General features: G+C 48.7%; 1 pseudogene; it reads right to left on the minus strand.

Annotated features, from left to right (window-relative positions):
* Positions 1 to 5,758: 5,758 nt before the first annotated feature.
* LOC103245404 (gem-associated protein 8 pseudogene) lies at positions 5,759 to 6,762 on the minus strand (annotated as a pseudogene).
* Between the last annotated feature and the right edge of the window lie 4,513 nt (positions 6,763 to 11,275).

An 11,275-nucleotide genomic window follows, 5' to 3' on the forward strand; every position in this document is an offset into this window, starting at 1 on the left:
CACCTCGCCCGGCTAGTTTTTTGTGTTTTTAGTAGAGACGGGGTTTCACTGTGTTAGCCAGGATGGTCTCGATCTCCTGACCTCATGATCCGCCCGTCTCGGCCTCCCAAAGGCTGCTAGTATTTTCAACAACGTTTTGCTGTGGCTCACTTCCTCCAAGCAGGCAGTTATAGGCAGTCCCCAGCCTGGGCACAGGGAAGATGTGAGCTGCTTCCTGGCTGAGGCAGGAATGATGTCAGCATCAGGTTCTGCCCGTGGCTGGAGCTCTGTGCTGCTGCCCTGATGGCTTCCTTGGTGTTGGGGTGTCTGTCCTGCCTTGATCCCCGGCCCTGGCATCCCTCATTCCTGACCTAACCTATTCCTTCTTGACTCCCAGGCCTGGCCTCAACCATCTGCTTTTCAGCCTGCCTTGGTGGTGAGTGAGAGGAACTTGGAATCCAAGACCTTCAATACCCCAGCCTTGAAGGAATCCGTGGAGGCTTACGGGTCTATATAAAGCCAGTCTAGGGCTCCTTGAGGTGGTGCCTGTCCTATATCCCCTAACTTCCACCCTGCAGGCAGAAATGAATTCACAGCTGATTTCTTCCCACCTGAAATTGCTCCTGCAGGCAACCCCAACAGGATCACTTTGAATCCCTATGAGCTACTCCTATAGCATCCAGACCAAGGGCGCAGGTCAGCTCTGAAGGGTCTGAAGAATTGAATGGGAGGGATCCACAAAGCCAGAGAGTGGGCTGGGGCAGCCTGTCTCCTTCTCACCTGCACTCACTCACCTGGATCGAGAAAGCAGAGACACTATAGCTTGGGTAGAATAAGACCTGATCCTGAGTTCCCTCCCTTTGGCTACACCTCTCTTTCTCTCTGCAAGAAAAGAGAGAGAGAAAAGGTGAATTAAGCACACATCTGAGCCAGGTATGAACAAGAGGCTGTTTCCGGGCCTCCTTCTCAGAAATACGTGTTCATGCATCACCTCTGTCCTCAAGTTTATATCAGTGGCTGCTTCTATTTGGTGGGAAGGTAGAGAGGAGGGGTGGCCTTCTTGTGAGGCTACACGCAGACGTGGGGAGCAGTGTGGAGAGACTGACCAAGCTCGGCAGGCCAGCAGCACCCTGGGATGGCAGGCCTGGCAGGGCTGGTGCCAGGGCAGCTGGCTTCAGGCCCACATCTCCAGTGAAGGCCCTTAGAAAGCTTCTGAGCCCACATGAGGCGACTGGACTGGCTACAAGGAGCTGTGTGAGTAGGAACTGGCCAGGAAAAGTGAGCCCCCATTGGGCAAATTCTGGTCCCAGGCCTGGCTGGATCTTGCTGTGAGTGAAAACTGACTCTCTGAGTCTGGGCTGCAGAGAGAGAGATCAGTGAGATGGAGCTTCCCCAAAGGCGTGCATGGCTTCATCACAGCAAATCCTCAGGGTGCCCAGGGAGCGCCCACTTCCCTACAGCCTTGTTGACACAGAACATGACATCCTCCTTCTCTTCCTCCCTTTTCATCTTTGTCAAGGCCATATCATTGTTGTTTTACTTTGCACTTGTTTGCTTTTTACTGTAGTTGTAAGTATTTTTTTCGGGGTTCTTGGCCACTCCTGTGACTTCTGTGAATTGCTTGCTCATCGAGACTGACCTTTCTGTGCTGGTTTTTGCTTTCTCTTCCCTGGATGAAGTAGTTCCTGACTGAATGATGACTTAAGAATTGGGTGAGAATGTGAACATCCTACCTTCCAGAGGTGCCTAAGGTGGAAGGAAATGGGCCAGTTGGCCTGAAATTCTGGGAGTACACCAGCCCCCACTCCCTACAGGAAGAGGGGAGGGACAGTTTTCCTTTGAGAGTTTTATTGGGAGATTGAACAACCAATATAGACAAGTATCATTGGCTGAGTCAAATGATTCTGGTGGTTTCTCTGATGCCCAGATTCCATGAAAGATGGGAAATTTGGAGACCCAACTCAGATATGGCTCAGCTTCTAGACCTGAGCTGGGACCTGCCCTGGAATTAGCTAGGGAGACTCTCAGAGTCAGGAAGGCAGAGGAAAAGCCCACTCTCTGCTCCTGGAGCAAGTGTGAGGATCCCTCCACGTGGAGCCTGGCACGCCCCCAACCCAGCTCCACGCACCCCTGTGGCCCCCTGCACATTTGCTGTCCGTTTACCTTTCCCTTGAAGTTTTCCTGCTTCGGAAACGTGGACCACCAGGGCTAGAGAGGTCCTTAAAGATCTCCCATAGGGCAGGAGCTGAGCAAAAAGAGAAAAAGTGAGAACTAAGATGAGCTCACATCCATATGAGCACATTAATAGACTTGTGAAAAGTTAAATATATGCATGCAGTATACCTAAAAACAAAGTGATTATTATTTTCTTACAAAAGATTTCCTTCCTCCGAATTGTCCCATTAGACCTGTTTGTTAAAGAATGGTGATGTGGTGTTGGGGACTCCATGTGTGCGTCCCCCTGAAATTCATATGCTGAAATCCTTATCTCACTGTGATGGTATTGGGAGGCGGGGCCATCGGGAGATAATTAGGTCAGGAGGGCGGGACCCTCAAGAATGGGATTCGTGCCTTTGTAAAGGGGACCACAGAGGGCTCTGTAGTTCTCTTTCTGCCACGTGACCGCAGCAGTCTGCAACCCGGAAGAGAGCTGCCAAGCCAGAACCTTGCCATGCCACCATCCTGATCTTGGACATCTGGCCTCCAGCACAGTCAGAAATAAATGCTGATTTTATAAGCTACCTACTCTATGGCACTTTGTTACGGCAGCCCAGACTAAGACATAGGGGATGGGAATCTTTTCATCCATCCCTATTTTGCAGAAGGGGAAACCGAGGCCCCGAGCAGATACACAATTGCTACACACAGCAAGTGGCAATTGATCCTGAATTTTCTGCCTTTGGATTCAGGTTCCTTTTATGACATCTGGCTCCAGTAAGTGTACAGCCCGGAGCTGCTTCTTGCCTATAGGAAATATTCTTCAGGAATGATAAAATAAATCAGAAAACAGGCTGTGTTAGCAAATGCACAGCCAAAGGAGTATTTCCATTTCACTCTGACCTCCTTCAATAGGTCACCATTTTCAGCCGGCTGGAAAATTGTCCCTTTTTCCTTTACTATATGTATTTACATATATGTGTATATATATACACACGTATGTGCGTGTGCATGCACATGCACATTTTGTATATGGTATAAATATAAAATTGTATATGTTTGTATATAATTATAAAGTATATACATGAAATTGTATATATATATACACACACACAGATGAAACTTTGGGAATTTCTTTTCAAGTCTTGTATGCAATCACTTCAAAGCTGACACACATCACACGGAGTAGAGTCAGGCAGAGAGGGAGGGGCTTGAGGGTGGTCCCAGAGCTGGTGTCAGAGTGAAGACTTAAGTACAGTTCTGCAATCTTCCCTTCTCACTGAGATGCCTCAAAAGACCTTTTTTTTTTTTTTTCCCTTAGAAACAGAATGCTAGCTTTCTGACAGGACTACCCTTCCATTCCAGCATATTCTCCCTCAGGTTCTCTCTTTTCACTCTTAATGTGCTTAGAATCTTCCCAGTCTTGATTACTGGACACAGCTTTATCCTTTCAACAGTGCTTTTCCACTGGATGTCTCCTTCGGATGTCACAGTGCTCCGGGGGGCTGGGGCCAGGCCCAGGGATGCCACTTCCACGGGGGCTGATACCCTGAGATGCCAGGAACGCTGACAGTCTCCTAGCACGTCAAGGTCAGAACTTTAAGACTTCTGACTCCAAAATCAGTGCTCTCTGCCCCTCTCCAGCAGATGTGCAGGTGGGTGTGGGAGGCGGCTGGGGAGGTGGTGCTGAACTCCAGCACTCAGCAAGCTTCCTTGGAAGGACCATGCAAGGCCGAGCTCCGGGTGACGCCCAGGCGGGGGAGGGATGGGGAATGTGCAGAAGCCCAAGCTCCCAAGCCACTGCAGACCAGCTGGGCAACCCCTCCAGTAGCAGCCATCCTCCACCCCTCCCTAACTGGGTGGACGCATCTGCTGGCTGAACCCAACCTCATCAGAACTGTGGGGGTTTCTGGGGTGATAAATCTTTATTTTCCAGGGTTGTCCTGAATGTGCTACTACGCTGAACAAAACCATTTCTTCATGGGCTGTTTCTCTTAATTGGCTGGTGGTGCTGCCTGCCCTTGGCAAAATCAGGACAGTTGTCTTTGCAGCCTGCTTGCTCCCTTTGGCCCAATAAGCCCACCCAGTGTCCTCACAGTGCCCCAGTTCCCTGACTCCTGGTACCTTGTATCAGGCTTTAGAACCCCCACCCCAGCCAACGCAGCCACTCTTACCATCTCACGACATCTCCACGAAGTTGCAGATAAAGATAAAATTCACAACAAAACCAAAAACTGAGCCTTGCAGGTACCAAGTGCCAGATTCAGATTGATGTCTTGGAACAGATAGCAATCCCAAAGCAGGTGAAGCTGGACTGAGAAAAACGTAGTCACAATTCAGCTCACGGAGTTCCCTGACTGTCTTCATACACTGAGGACTGCTGTGTCTCCGGATACATCCCCCATGTCCTTTTCACCATCATGCCACTCTCTTTCTTTTTGATTACCCTTGCCAGAGATTTGTCTATTTCACCAGTCTGCTCGAGAAATAAGTTCCAGCATTTTTATCTCAACTCTTTTTCCTGTCTCTCATCTTTTTTTCTCATAATTATCACCTCTTTCTCCTTTCCCTTTGTATCCCAAGAGAGGTGGCCAATTTTTTCTCTACTTTACTGATTTGTTTTTCTGGGTCATCGAGTCTATTTTTTATTACTTACTTCCAAAGTGGTTTTTAATTTAAATATTAAGATTTTAGTTACTTTGTAATTCTCCCATTTCTCACCTATCTCCCTTTTTATATTACCTTGTTGCTTCATTTTGAAATGAAATATATATTATCTCCCTAAGACTTTCTGCTCCTTTTTCAAGTGAATGGTGTATCCTCTTTTACTGAGCTCCCTGGAAAGATGTGCACATGCTCTTCTCAGGTCTGCAGCCTGGGGCAGGTGTGAGGGCTCCCAATCAGCCTCTGGCTCCTGGTTTGTCTGGGCTGTGCTGACTTGGGGGCCTTCCACCTGAGCCTCTGACACTAAGCTGCTGTGGGGCAAGGGTGGCTTCCCAGCATGCTCTGGTTGTCATGGCTTCTCCCTTTGCTCCAGCTCCAGCCAGCTGGTGAGAAGGACACTTCCCACAATGCATTGCCCACCTGATCCTGCCTTTCCGTCTTCTGTAATCTGTAGTTTCTGACTTGGTTGTACACAGATGGTGCAAAGGATGAGGAGTTCTGTAATGGAGAGAGGTAATAAGACTTCTGCTTCAAAGGACAACTCTTAAGAGGCAGAGAGGAGTGGCTGGGCTTATTTCTGGTGGATCAGACACACGGACAGCCCAGATGGGAGCATAGATGTGAAGCCCCTTCTTCTTTTCCAAGTAGGCCTCTAATGGAGGGTTTTTGGGGTAGGCAGGTGAGATTGCTGGGTATTTGCCCCTTTGTCTACATTCCTGACATTCTTGTAAGAAGTTTTGTTTTGTTTTGTTTTGTTTTTCTAGGCAAGAACCTTAATGAATTGTTACCGACAACATAAAAAAAAAACTGTATAATATATACAAAATCATCATTTTATGTCAGGAGAAAATTTATCATGTCGGCAACAGAACATGTCTGCTGACCTCCAAGTGGCTGGCATAGTACATCCACCACATGACAGGCCCACTGGGACTGTGGTGAACATGCCTGTACCTCAGTACATGGTCCCCTTTCCCTGAGAAATGTATAGAAGGAGAGAGGAAGAACATGTACCCAAGAGGAAGAAGGAGAGGCTGGGGGCCCTGTACCCTGAGCTCAGAACTTCAGGGAGATGACCGGCCAGTACTTGGGCTGCTTTTGGTCACAGTGCTTGTCAAAGCTCAACTGCACTGCAGCCTCCATGGCCTGGATCTTGGTGGCGCTGTCCCCGTACAAACGCTTCATCTCGGCCTGGGACGCTGCTCACTAGGCCTCTCAGTTGGGGTCTCTACCGACCAGCAGGTGTTGCGGTACAGGTCATGGTCAGCATTCACGTAGCTGTCCAGGCACTCTGCATCCAGCTGCTGTCACCACCGTCGTTCTTCTCTGTACCTCTCGGTCTCTGCAGAGTACTGGCGGAGCTCTTTGGTGATTTCCATATTGCTCAGGTCACATTCTACCTCTGCATCTAACTCGATCTCCATCTCTTCCTCTTTGGACAAAGCTTGATCTTCTCTTGTGGATGCCTGGACCCTACTGCTGTCATGTGGATGCTGCCCAGACCCTCTGAAATGTAAAGAACTGCAGGGGGAGTCCTGCTAGGCCACATGATGGCCATAGAAGGACGAAGGATACACAGCCTAGTTAGCGTAACAGCTTTGGGGAAGAAGTGCCGGAGGGAAGTACCATGGAAGACTGAAACAGGATTTCACGGCCTTCCTGTAGGCCTTTGTGGTGGTTTTGCATCCAAGCCATTGCTTGATGATAATGTTGCCAGCATCTTGCATATACCGGATGAGAATACCAAGGCCTGGCAGCTTTCAATGTTGATGCCTTCACCGCTGCCATCTCTGATTGTGAAAGTCCGAGTGGGTGCCGAAACTCATGGGTTCGCAGCTTGCAGATCCTGCGTGGTGACCGAGCAAGGGCCTAGTTTTCCTTCCTTAGTGAGAAGTTTTAAAGATTCCCTGGTCACTCACTGTTTTGAGCTAGATGTCTTGTGAATCAGTAGTTAGCACACAGTTATTGTTTACCCCTCCCTCACATTCATTTCTTCATCATCTAACAACAGTTCCTGATTGGACTTGGGGTCAAGCCCTCTCTTAGCCCAGGTGGCTTGGGTGGGGGTTCTGGAGGTAGAGCACATGACCCTGACCTAAGCCAATCATCACTTCTCATTTCCAAGGCCACAGCAATTAGTTCAGGGGTGGGCATGTTACCAGAGGCTGGTACAATCAGAATGAAGGTCAAGACTTTTGTGGAAAGCAGGCTCAAGTCTCCCTGCTGGACTTGAACCTTCAGGCTTATGAAATGAGCCTTGGATGGTACCTTGAGCTTGAGAATAAAGCTGAGGACTGGAGGGAGGTCATATACTGGAGACAGCACAGAACCCCTGATCCAGCCTTGCCTGAAGCTGGCCCTACCCTTTGATCTTTTAGTAATAGGAACTAATAAATTTTCTTTTATGTTTAAACACATTTGGGTCAGATTACAAGTTAACCGAAGTAGAATGAGTCCTCACTGATACAAGTATGATCAGTGAAAAAAGAGACCAAATATAATAAGGAAGATATATTCCTTAATATTTATAGTTTGGAAGGCAGAGAGGTTAAAGAGGACCATGCTCATGTCCCCATGGAGTCCATGGAGTCACAACCAAGCACTCCTGGAGGGATCTGGGTGCCGGCATCTCCAGCCAGCCCTGTGACAGAGATCTGAGGAGTTCTCCTTAGAGCTTCTCAAGGAAATCCTTCTTGATGCAATAAGATTCACACTTGGGGAAGCTATTCTCTCCGGACAGGGTATATAACTTGAGGGCAGAAATTGTTTCAAAATGTTTTGACATGTTCCTGAATGGCATGTCTATGGGAGAACAGAAAAGGGACTGTGGTATGTTTGAGGCTTTCTGTGACCTGGGGGTAGGTGTCAGGGAAGCTTCCAAACTCTCCCTAGAGGCCAAACCATGGCTGCCTGAGAGGCTGGACAGTGGGCACTCAGGCCCCACTGGGCAGGGTCACCAGTGTGTCATGCTTGTTGTCACCCTTGGCTTGTTTGTTCTCCTCCACCAGGAATTCTGTGGGGCAGGGGATTGCACACTGCACACATCACAGCTGCTCATCCAGGGCTCTTGTGGCACTTGCTTCATCTTGCGTGGCACAGAGCACAGAGCAGCCGCCGTGGAGTGTGGAAACACCAAACCCTGAGTCACCACTGACTGTTGCCCTGGACATAGAACCCCAGGTGAAGGCACTTAACACTGGTTATCCCCGTGCATCCAGGAAGCTAAATGGTGGCCAAAAAAAAAAAAAAAAAGTTATAATGCAGTCAGGCTGGACCAGGGAATTCCTGCATGTGCAAGTTTGTGTGTGTGTGTATGTTTTGGAAGTCATACCAGATGTTGTCTTTCCTCATGACATTTGGTATCTTTTTTCTACAGCAATGTTCCATTATGTTCTAGCTCTTGAAAAATGCAGCGAGGCAACACGTATACAACGAAATTTATTTGGGAAATGATTTATGTGTTTTATAGTCCTCTCTTAGAAGATCACAAAGTACATTAGCATATTAAAGGATCTGAGAAGTCCTGTAATAAAGGAGCCTGGTTGATTGAATGATCATGGAACTCGTTGTGGGTGGATCATTCACATACTGGATGGAATGGGGTGTGAGACTGACTGTGCAGAGGGTGACTAGTCCCTGAAATGTAGATAGGGGCCACCTAGAGAACGGTGGAGCATCGGGCATGGATGGGTGAACTGGACAACTGGGCTATGCATTTCAGCCCCAGAGCACTTAAAGCATAAGGTAGATTGTAACATCCTGGAGTTCATCTGGCTTAAATACCTCCTTGAGAGGGACATCAAGGTCCGTAGAGAACTGAGTTACTCATGATCACCAGTCACAGCTCTTGGCTGCACAACATAGATGCCAATGCTGGATACCTAGGGAGAATGAGATTTGATGGAAGGATATGGGGAAGGCCACTGAACCCACTGGAAGGCTGGAGAACCAGGTCCAGAAAACAAGCAGAAGCCAAGGGAAAGTGGGCTGCTAAGAGCATAGCCAGATCATGCCACGAAGTCTGATTAGCCCACTTCAGCTAGGGCCCATGATGCATCAGAAATGGACCCATGGCTCTCTGTGTTCTTCCCAGTGGGGACAGGTGATTGGCTGAGCACAGACTGCGTTCCCCGCCCTGGCTGTTAGGGTCTGGGAGAACAGGTGGAAGGCTTTTATGGCTTCTGCAGCTGAAGCCTGGAGCCCGTCTCTCCCAACAACTCACACAGGAAGGAAGCCCCCATTTGGTTGGGGGCAGAGTGAGGTTATAAAGCCCATCTTCTGTCTTGCAGTTCAGATCATGCAGCCAAGGGTACTCTTTTACAAAAGTGTTTAAAATCTTTATTTAATCAGCAACATGGACCTTGCAGAGTTCCTGCTTCCATGATAGAAGGATATGAACTATTTGAAACATTCACATCTACTGCTCTCCTTGGGGATTCCTACCCTCCTTTCATTCTTTACTCACTAGCCTCGTGGTAGAGTAACTACAGCAGAAATGCAGAGTGAGAGAGAAACAAATATGCAGCTTTTGAAACCTATGGCAGAGACAATAGCTTGAGAGTCTCAAAATCTTGCTTCTGAGAATCCAAATCCTGGCACACAGAACTCAGGAGGACTAGTGTATGGTTTGTTAAGCTACTTTTTCCCACCTACTAAGTCTACATTAATGACTCCCTGAGCAAAGAAAAAAAAGTCCTTAGAAGGAAAGAGAGTTAAAGGCTGGTATGAATCCCTGGGAACGGTCCTGCCTACACGTTCCATCCCCTCAAGTTCTGAAGTTGAGGGGATGATAGAATCTCCAATAGTTTAGGGGATCAGAGAGAAGAGAGATGGTGCCCCTACTCCGTAGGGAGGCTGGAAGCTCCACAGAAAAGTCCCAGCATTCAGCATCGTGAGGGACCAATAGACAGGCAGGAAGTAACCTCCTGGGGGTCCAGGCTGCATCACAAGCCCTCATCCCCCCAGTATTGTGTAGCAAACAACAGAATGTTTCTGAGTGTATCTGATGGTCCTGACAGCCAGAACACCTGGAGGGCCTTGAGTCTGGGGTGGTGGGATGTGAGAGCAGATGCAAGTGTGGACCAAGGGCAGGAATGAGGACTCCCCACCAGTCCACAAGGTGCGGCCGTCGCCAAGGACTAGCTGGGCAATGGCCAGTCCAGTGGCAGCCGGGGTAGACAGGTGATGGCAGAGAGCCAGGTGTGCGCCCCTGGATGCCTTGATGTGATGTTTTCTCCACCTCAACTGAATGTACCCTCTGGGAGAAGGCGAGAAGGGGAAAGCCTTGAATCAACTTGAATGGCAGTCCTGCTAAAAGTGGAATAGGGGATCAAGGGAGAAATTAGATTTTTCTTTAAAAAATATCTGAAAGTAGCCTGTGACATTCATTCTGATATAATATAAACTGTTTATACATAGAGTTAAAACTAGTCCACAATATTTTCTTTAGAAAGGTTGCAAGCACCCGATTTTCCTTACCTACATCCTACGTCAAAGTTAAAATGATTGGCAGCATGTTGACAGTGATTTCCCGTAAAATAGGGCTGGCACTGCTGGTTGCCTCTGGGCCCAAGCCCACCAGCCACTGAGTGCCCAGAAGCAGCCCCTGTCCCTCCTGAGGCTGGGCCTCCTGGGTTGCACCCGCGGTGAGTCACGCTCGTTCCTGGCTTGGTGATCGTAAACACTGGAGGAGACGACGCAGATGAGAGTCTTTTGAAAATCTTATATCTCTGCCTGTGTCTATGGGACTTCGGTCAAGCCTCCCCTTGAGGCTTAGTTTCCTCATCTGTAAAATGAGGTCACCTTTGCTGCCCTACTGACAGTGGTGGCAACTTGCATGCATCCAGTGTCTGCCACATTCGAGTACTTTCCACTTCCAATTAGATCTTATTTCGTCTCCATGACAGCCCTGGTGCAGAGGTGCAGTCAGCCTCGGTTTACAGATGTGGAAACAGCTTCAGCAGAAGAAACCTGCCAAAGCTCAGACACATAATTAACTCATCAACTCTAAGACTCAGTAGATTGTAAGACACACAATTATTTTACAAACAACAAAAGGGGCTGGGGCCAGGCACGGTGGCTCAAGCCTGTAATCCCAGCACTTTGGGAGGCCAAGGCGGGCGGATCACGAGGTCAGGAGATTGAGACCATCCTGGCTAACACAGTGAAACCCTGTCTCTACTAAAAAATACAAAAATCTAGCCGGGCGAGGTGGCGGGCGCCTGTAGTCCCAGCTACTAGGGAGGCTGAGGCAGGAGAATGGCGTAAACCCAGGAGGCAGAGCTTGCAGTGAGCTGAGATCCGGCCACTGCACTCCAGCCTGGGCGACAGAGCGAGACTTCATCTCAAAAAAAAAAAAAAAGAAAAAAGAAAAAAGGGGCCGGGTGCGGTGGCTCACACCTGAAACCTCAGCACTTTGGAAGTCCAAGGCGGGCAGATCACAAGGTCAGAAGGTCGAGACCATTCTGGCTAACGT

This window comes from Chlorocebus sabaeus, chromosome 26 (genome assembly GCF_047675955.1).
Source record: "Chlorocebus sabaeus isolate Y175 chromosome 26, mChlSab1.0.hap1, whole genome shotgun sequence".
In the NCBI taxonomy this organism is placed as follows: domain Eukaryota; kingdom Metazoa; phylum Chordata; class Mammalia; order Primates; family Cercopithecidae; genus Chlorocebus; species Chlorocebus sabaeus.